Raw genomic sequence first — 7638 nt, 5'->3', positions numbered from 1 at the left:
TTTGAGATGAAACTGTTACCATGGGAATATTTCCCTATCTTTCCCTTAATAATGATGGGTAGAAACAATGATCAGTACAGCTCCCAGAATTCTAGAAATAAAGGCAACAAGGGAAGGAAAATGAAGCTGGGAGAACACATCCCAAAGAAAGGATCCATTAGTTCTGCCAAAACTCTGTCCTGGCTTCATCCTAGGAAAGCCGGGCAGGATCGGCTGGGCTGAGTCCCTAGGTGAGCAGTTTTTCTCGAAGGTTCAGAGTTTCCATATAGGCTGGAGGTAGGTGATCGTGAGATGAGGGTGGTGGGGACAATTCTTCAGTACTTCTGGTAAGGGAGCTAAGTTGCTCTTTCCTTCTGTGCGTGGGATGGGGGTAAGGGGTGAGGTAGAAAAACTAGAGACCTAGCAAATTCTAATGCTTCTTAACATTTCTCCATTTCTGTCCTGGCAGGAGATCAACGTGTTTAGGGATCCCTCCATCCTCAGGAAGCCAGAAGCATGCTGGCACAGGCATTTTCATCTTGCAGCCCAGAATTTCCTACGCTGTATTGCCCCCTACAAGTAGGCTCAGAAATCATTTCCTAACCAAGAAGGGACAGGGTGCTACCTCGTCACTCACCCTAAATTACCTACTGCTTGGAGCACTAGGAGTACCCCCTGCTTGGTGCCAGCTGGACTCCTGTTGTTCCAGGACCTTGGGAAGTCAAGGGACAAATGGCTCACTGATGAGCAAAATAGGTTATCTTTTGTGATAGGCATCTTACCCTGGTCTGCCATAACCCCAGACATACTCTCAGAAAGGTTTGTTGCCTTTTTTGTTTCTACTTTTTTTTTTTTAAAGATTTTATTTATTTATTTGACAGAGAGATCACAAGCAGGCAGAGAGGCAGGCAGAGAGACAGGAGGAAGCAGGCTCCCTGCTGAGCAGAGAGCCCGATGCGGGGCTCGATCCCAGGACTCCGAGATCATGACCTGAGCCGAAGGCAGCGGCTTAACCCACTGAGCCACCCAGGCGCCCCATTGTTTCTACTTTTTGAGAAGGGGCATCCTTAAATAGAGCCATCGTGCCAACAGAATACATGGGGATCCAACCTGCTAGCTGGGGATTTAAGCAGTCATTTCAAATTAGTGGGTAAAGATACGCAGAATGGGTAACTCCCTTAATGTAAGTGCCTCTTAAAGTATCAACCAAAGAGGAAATAAGCTGGTATCGCCACACCAAGCAGCCCTGCTCAAAATATCTGAATGCTGACCTAAGGAGGGACAGGATGACGGTGGACTGCCTCTTCACCTACATCCTTGTCTGCCAATTCTCCCAGACCTTGGTGTGCTTGGACTGTCAGAAGCTAGGGATTTCCTTGTTTTTGAGATCTTCAGTTAAAAAGCAAAGTAAGCAGTACTTGAATTGTTCCTTGGATGTAGCAGGTAGAGGTTGATCCTTATAGGAATGCAACTTGAAGACCAGAACCAGATTGCATGGGGTGAACAACAGAGGACAGTGTTTTCCTTCTCCAAGCAAGAACCCAGTAAAGGAACACACAGCTGTCCCTGTCTCTCACAACTTCCAGAACCATATATTTTCGTTTCAAAAATTCATGATTCACAAAGAGAAAATCAGCTTAAAAATTTGATCTGGCATAAATACACACTCCGTAGAGTACAGCAGGGAGCTCTAAAGATGCATGGCTCCATGGACACAGAGAAACCAGCCAGCAGACACCCAAAGGCAAGCTTCCTTGGCCAAATTCCCTGGTCGCCTGGTTTTGAGATCTCCACAGACCTGGCTACATAAGATTAAGGCTCTCACTGGCAGATGACATGCTTCTCTTAATTCATTCTTTAAACAAAAACAAAAACAAAAACCCTATATTTATTTTTAAAATAAGCTCTATACCCAATGGGGGGCTTGAACCCACCACCCTGAGACCAAGAGTCACGAGTCACCATCAAGAGTCATGTGCTCTACCAACTGAGCCAGCCAGGTACCCCCTTAATTCTTTCTTACTGACTACTGGGCAAGCAGAGCTTCATCACTAGGCTTTGAAGGACATTTCTGGCAAGTAGTAATTCACTCCCAAAATGTGACTCCTAAAAGGTGGCAGAATCCTGATTGCAATGTAAGATGCACCTGGCTTATAATCTGGTACAAGTCTCAGCTGCCACTTATTCCTAACAGATTAACACAGCTTTCATGCTGCTTGAGATAAACACATATTCTGTTCCAAGTACGTTATTACAGAGCATATTTTTCAAATTCAGCTGCTACTTTTGACATTTTTTTTATAGAAATGTGTGTCTACATTTTTACATAACATGCTAGAGAAAATCCCTTCAAAAAAAGTGATTGCTGATCTCTAGCCCTGGGAATACGAGATACACGAGCACTTGAATTCCTTCAGCCCAGGTGAAATTAAGTACTCTTTACGAAAAAAATAATACATACACACTTACACTTTTTATGTATAAGTTGTTCAAGTTGAACATGATTTCCTCCACAAAACTTTAGGGGAGCTCCTCAACTTGAGAAAATTCTCCCTTTGTTTGAATTCCCATTGCACTTGATTTTACATCCTATAGTTATTATTTTTCTACCTGCAATAGACACTTATTTACACATTATCTCCTTAAAGACAAAAATCTTCCAATACAGCACCTCTCCCTGCCATAACTCTTTCAGCTTTATTTCTCACACAATCAGCCCACTCTTTATTTTTATTTATTTATTTATGTAAAGATCTTATTTATTTATTTATTTGAGCACAAGCAGAGGGAGCTGAAGGCAGAAGGAGAAGCGGGCTCTCTGCTGAGCAAGGAGCCCAATGCAGGGTTCAATCCCAGGACCCTGAGATCATGACCTGAGCCGAAGGCAGAGGCTTAACCAACTGAGCTACCCAGGAGCTTCTATTTTTATTTATTTATTTTTGTTTCAAGTTTTTATTTAAATTCTAGTTACCTGACATCAGTTTCAGGAGTAGAATTTAGTGATTCATCACTTACATATTAACAGCTGTGCTCACAAGTGCCCTCCTTAATCCCCATCACCCAGCTAGCCCATCCCCTGCCCACCTTCCTCCATCATCCCTGTTTGTTCTGTATAGTTAAGAGTCTCCTGGGGTGCCTGGGTGGTTCAGGGGGTTAAGCCTCTGCTTTCAGCTCGGGTCATGGTCTCAGGATTCTGGGATTGAGCCCCACATCTGCTCAGCAGGGAGCCTGCTTCCCTCTCTTTCTCTGTCTGCCTCTCTGCCTACTTGTGATCTCGCTCTGTCAAATAAATAAAAAAATCTTAAAAAAAAAGAGTCTCTTATGATCAGGAAGACTTCGGGTCAGGTCATGATTCCCAGGAACCTGGGATCGAGCCCTGCATCAGTCTCCCTGCTCAGCGGGGAGCCTGCTTCTCCTTCTCCCACTCTCCCTGCTTGTATTCCCTCTCTCACTGTGTCTCTCCCTGTCAAAAAATAAATAAAATCTTTAAAAAAAAAAGAGTTTCTTATGATTTGACTCCCTTTTATCCCCCTCCATGTTTATCTGTTTTGTTTCTTAAATTCCATGAGCGAAATCATACAGTATTTGTCTTTCTGACGTATTTTGCTTAGCATGAAACACTCTAGCTCCATCTGTGGGATTGCAAATGGCAAGATTTCAGTATTTCATATATATACATCTTAATTTCTTTTCGTTTAAAGATTTTATTTTTAAGTAATCTCTATACCAACGTGGGGCTCAAACTTAGAACCCAGAGATCAGGAGTCCTACGTTCCACTGACCACCCCAGCCAGGTGCCCCCACATCTCTATCCATTCATCGGTCAATGGACATTTGAGTTCTTTCCATAATTTGGCTATTGTTGATAACGCTGCTATAAACATCAGGGTGCATGTACCCCTTCGAATCACCATTTTTGTATCCTTTGGGTCAATACCTAGTACTGTAATTGCTGGGTCATAGGGTAGCTCTATTTTTAACTTCTCGAGGACTCTACACACTGTTTGCCAGAGTGGCTGCACCAGTTTGCATTCCCGCCAACAGTGCAAAAGGGTTCCCCTTTCTCCCCATCATCACCAACATCTCTCGTCTCCTGCAGTAGGAGAGAGATTGCTGAGCTAAGGCTAAGGAGCCTAATTGATTGAATAACTTGAAGAAAAGCCCAAACCCCAATTCTGAGGCTTGTGGCCACTGGATCCCTGTATCTGAGTCCCTGCCATTCTGTAGCTGATTTTGCTGGGGCCCCACCCCACAGCTGCTGGCAGAGCCCATCTCAGCAGAAAATATTTAGGTTTCCTTTAGTTTTTGTTTCCTCTCTCAGTCCGATATGTTGCACTGACTTCCACAGAGTCTTAAGGCGAATAGCCTTGTTTATGCCTGGTCATTTGTTCATGCAAAACATATTTATTGAGCACTGACTATGTGCCAACACTTGTTCTAGGCCCTGAGTACACAGTGATGATTTAAGACACCCTGACACTGGTCTTGGCAATGATTTTTAGAGTCTGACTCCAAAAGCAAAGGCAACAAAAGCAAAAATTATCAAATGGAACTATATCAAACTAAAATGCTTCTGCGCTGCAAAAGAAGCCATCCAACAGGAAATGAAACGGCAGCCTATAGGATGGGAGAAAATATTTGCAAATTATACATCGGATAAGGGGTTAATATCCAAAACACATAAAGAACTCCTATAACTCAATGGCAAAAAAACAAACCATCCAGTTAAAAAATGGGCAGAAGATCTGAATAGAAATTTTGATACCCAGTTGGCCAAGAGGCACATGAAAATATGTTCAACATCACTCATCACCAGAGAAATGCACATCAAAACCACAATGAGGGGCGCCTGGGTGGCTCAGTGGGTTAAAGCCTCTGCCTTCGGCTCAGGTCATGATCCCAGGGTCCTGGGATCGAGCCCCGCATCGGGCTCTCTGCTCAGAGGAGAGTCTGCTTCCTCCTATCTCTCTCTGCCTGCTTCTCTGCCTACTTGTGATCTCTGTCTGTCAAATAAATAAATAAAATCTTTAAAAAAAAAAAACAAAAAACCACAATGAGGTATCACCTCATACCCCTTAGAATTGCTATTATCAACAAGCCAAGAAGTAACAAGTACTGGTGAGGAGGAGGGAAAAAGGGAATCCTAAAGCATTGTTGGTGGGAATTTAAATTGGTGCAGCCACAGGGGCTCCTGGCTGGTTCAGCCTGTAGAGTGTGTGACTCTTCATCTCAGGGTTTCAAGCTCAAGCCCCACCCTGGGTGTAGAGACCACTTAAAAATAAAATAAAATCTTAAAAAAATTGGTGCAGCCACTGTGGAAAACAGTATGGAGGTTCCTCAAAGAATTAAAGATGGAACTACTGTATGATCTAGCAATTCTACTTCTGGGTATTTATCCAAAGCGAATGAAAACACTAACTCCAAAAGATACACTCAGCCCATGTTCACTGTGGTATTATTTATAACAGCCAAGATATGGAGATAACCTAAATGTCCAATGGATGAACTGATGAAGATGTACACACACACCCCAGAATACTATTCATCCAAAAAAAGAATGAAACTGGGGGCCCCTGGACGGCTCAGTCTTCTTCTCTTGATCTCACCTCAGGTTGTGAGCCTGTGAGTTCCAGACCATTTTGGGCTCCAAGATGGGTGTGGAGCCTACTTAAAAAAAAAAAAACAAATAAATACAAATTTTAAAAATTATGACAGTACAATCCCAATTAATAAAAGAAGAAATGATAGAAGTAGAAAATGTGAAATTATGACAGTACAATCCCAGTTAATAAAAGAAGAAATGATAGACGTAGAAAATGTGGCAAGTATCACAGTTAAGAACTATTCTGGGCAAGATCAATATTAGTCACTATCACAATGAGATACCACTTCACACTCACTGGAATGTTTACAATAAAAAACAGATAACGAGCATTGGCAAGGATGTGCTGAAACTCAAATCCTCATATATTGCTGCTGAGGATGTAAAATGGCGAAGCCACTTTGGAAGACCACTTGGCAGTTCCTCACAATATTAGCACAGAATTACAGATGGCCCAGCAATTCCACGCCCAGGTATATACCCAAGGATATGTGAAAACACATCTGTACACAAATGTTCAAGGGAACACTACTCATAGTAGCCAAGAAATAAAGGGTGCCTGGGTTAGAGCATGCAACTCTTGATTTCCAGGTCATGAGTTCAAGCCCCAAGTTGGACGTAGAGTTTACTTAAAAAAAAAAAAAAAAATATATATATATATATATATATATATATATATATATATATTTGAATATTTGCCAGAGAGAGAGAGAGAGAGAGAGAGAGAGAGAGAACACACAGGCAGGCAGAGTGGCAGCAGAGGCAGAGGGAGAAGCAGGCTCCCCGTGAGCAAGGAGCCCGATGTGGGACTCGATCCCAGGACACTGGGATCATGACCTGAGCTGAAGGCAGCTGCTTAACCAACTGAGGCACTCAGGTGTCCCAAAAAATAAAAATTGTTATGAGAAAAGTAAAAACAAAAAGTTTCAACTGATAACATAAACAAAATGTGGTATGTCCATACAGTGGAATATTATTCAGCCAAAAAAGGGGAATGAAATACTGATATGTGTCGCAGTATAGACGGACCTTGAGAACATGGTATGTGAAAGAGCCAATCACAAAAGACCACTTGTTGTAGGACTCCGCTTATTTGAAACGCCCAGAACAGCCAAATCTTACTATTTTTGTAATTTGTAAAATGTTTCAAACTATTTTGAAATAAAAAGTTAAATAAAAATAGTCAAGGAGCTCGATGAGATCATCTAGAGACAGAGTATAGGTAGGGTAAGAAAACTGAGGACAGAACCTTGGAGAACACTAACCCTGGAGAGGTTCGGCAGAGGTCCAAGAGCCAGCCAGAGACCGAAAAAGACAAAGTAGCCAGCAAGATAGGAAATTCAGCTATTTGTGCCACCTGCCAAGGCAATGGGGGCTAAGGGACATTTTATTGGGCCCGAAACTCAAGACAACTTAGTCAAGGCATTTCTTAGATACACACAGGAAAAAAATGTCACCCAGGCCTCCCCAGCTCTCCCAGATGCAATGGTTGAGCTCTGCTCAAACACGGGAGGAGCAGACCCTTGCTAACCACTGGTGTTTGCTGTGGGGACTATTCTCTTGGGGAAGAAGGAAAAACAGGGACAGATCTCAGTGAATGTACACAATGATCCCAATCTTCATTTTATGGGGAGGGGGAGACAGAACCAGAAAAGTCAAGTAATTTGAACATGGCAAAGTTGAGATGCAAACTCAGACCTTAGCTCTTAAGGTCTTTATACTCTTTATACTCTTGCTCCTGCAACACCACTAAGAGACCACTTAGCTTCCAGACCCTCTCGACAGTGTCCCCACAAGTGCAGCAGTGACTGAGTACAGCTGCTTGTCAAGAAATGGTTGCGTAAGCTGGTGCAGCCACTCTGGAAAACAGCATAGAGATTCCTCAGAAAGTTGAAGATAGAGCTACCTCCTGGGTATTTACCCTAAAGATACAATGTAGCGATCTGAAGGGGCATGTGCACCTGAATGTTTATAGCAGCAATGTCCACAATAGCCAAAGTATGGAAAGAGCCTAGATGTCCATCAACAGATGAATGGATTAAGAAGATGTGGTATAT

This window comes from Lontra canadensis, unplaced genomic scaffold (genome assembly GCF_010015895.1).
Source record: "Lontra canadensis isolate GAN:19392208 unplaced genomic scaffold, GSC_riverotter_1.0 scaffold163, whole genome shotgun sequence".
NCBI lineage: Eukaryota > Metazoa > Chordata > Mammalia > Carnivora > Mustelidae > Lontra > Lontra canadensis.
Note: the sequence above shows the minus strand (reverse complement) of the source record.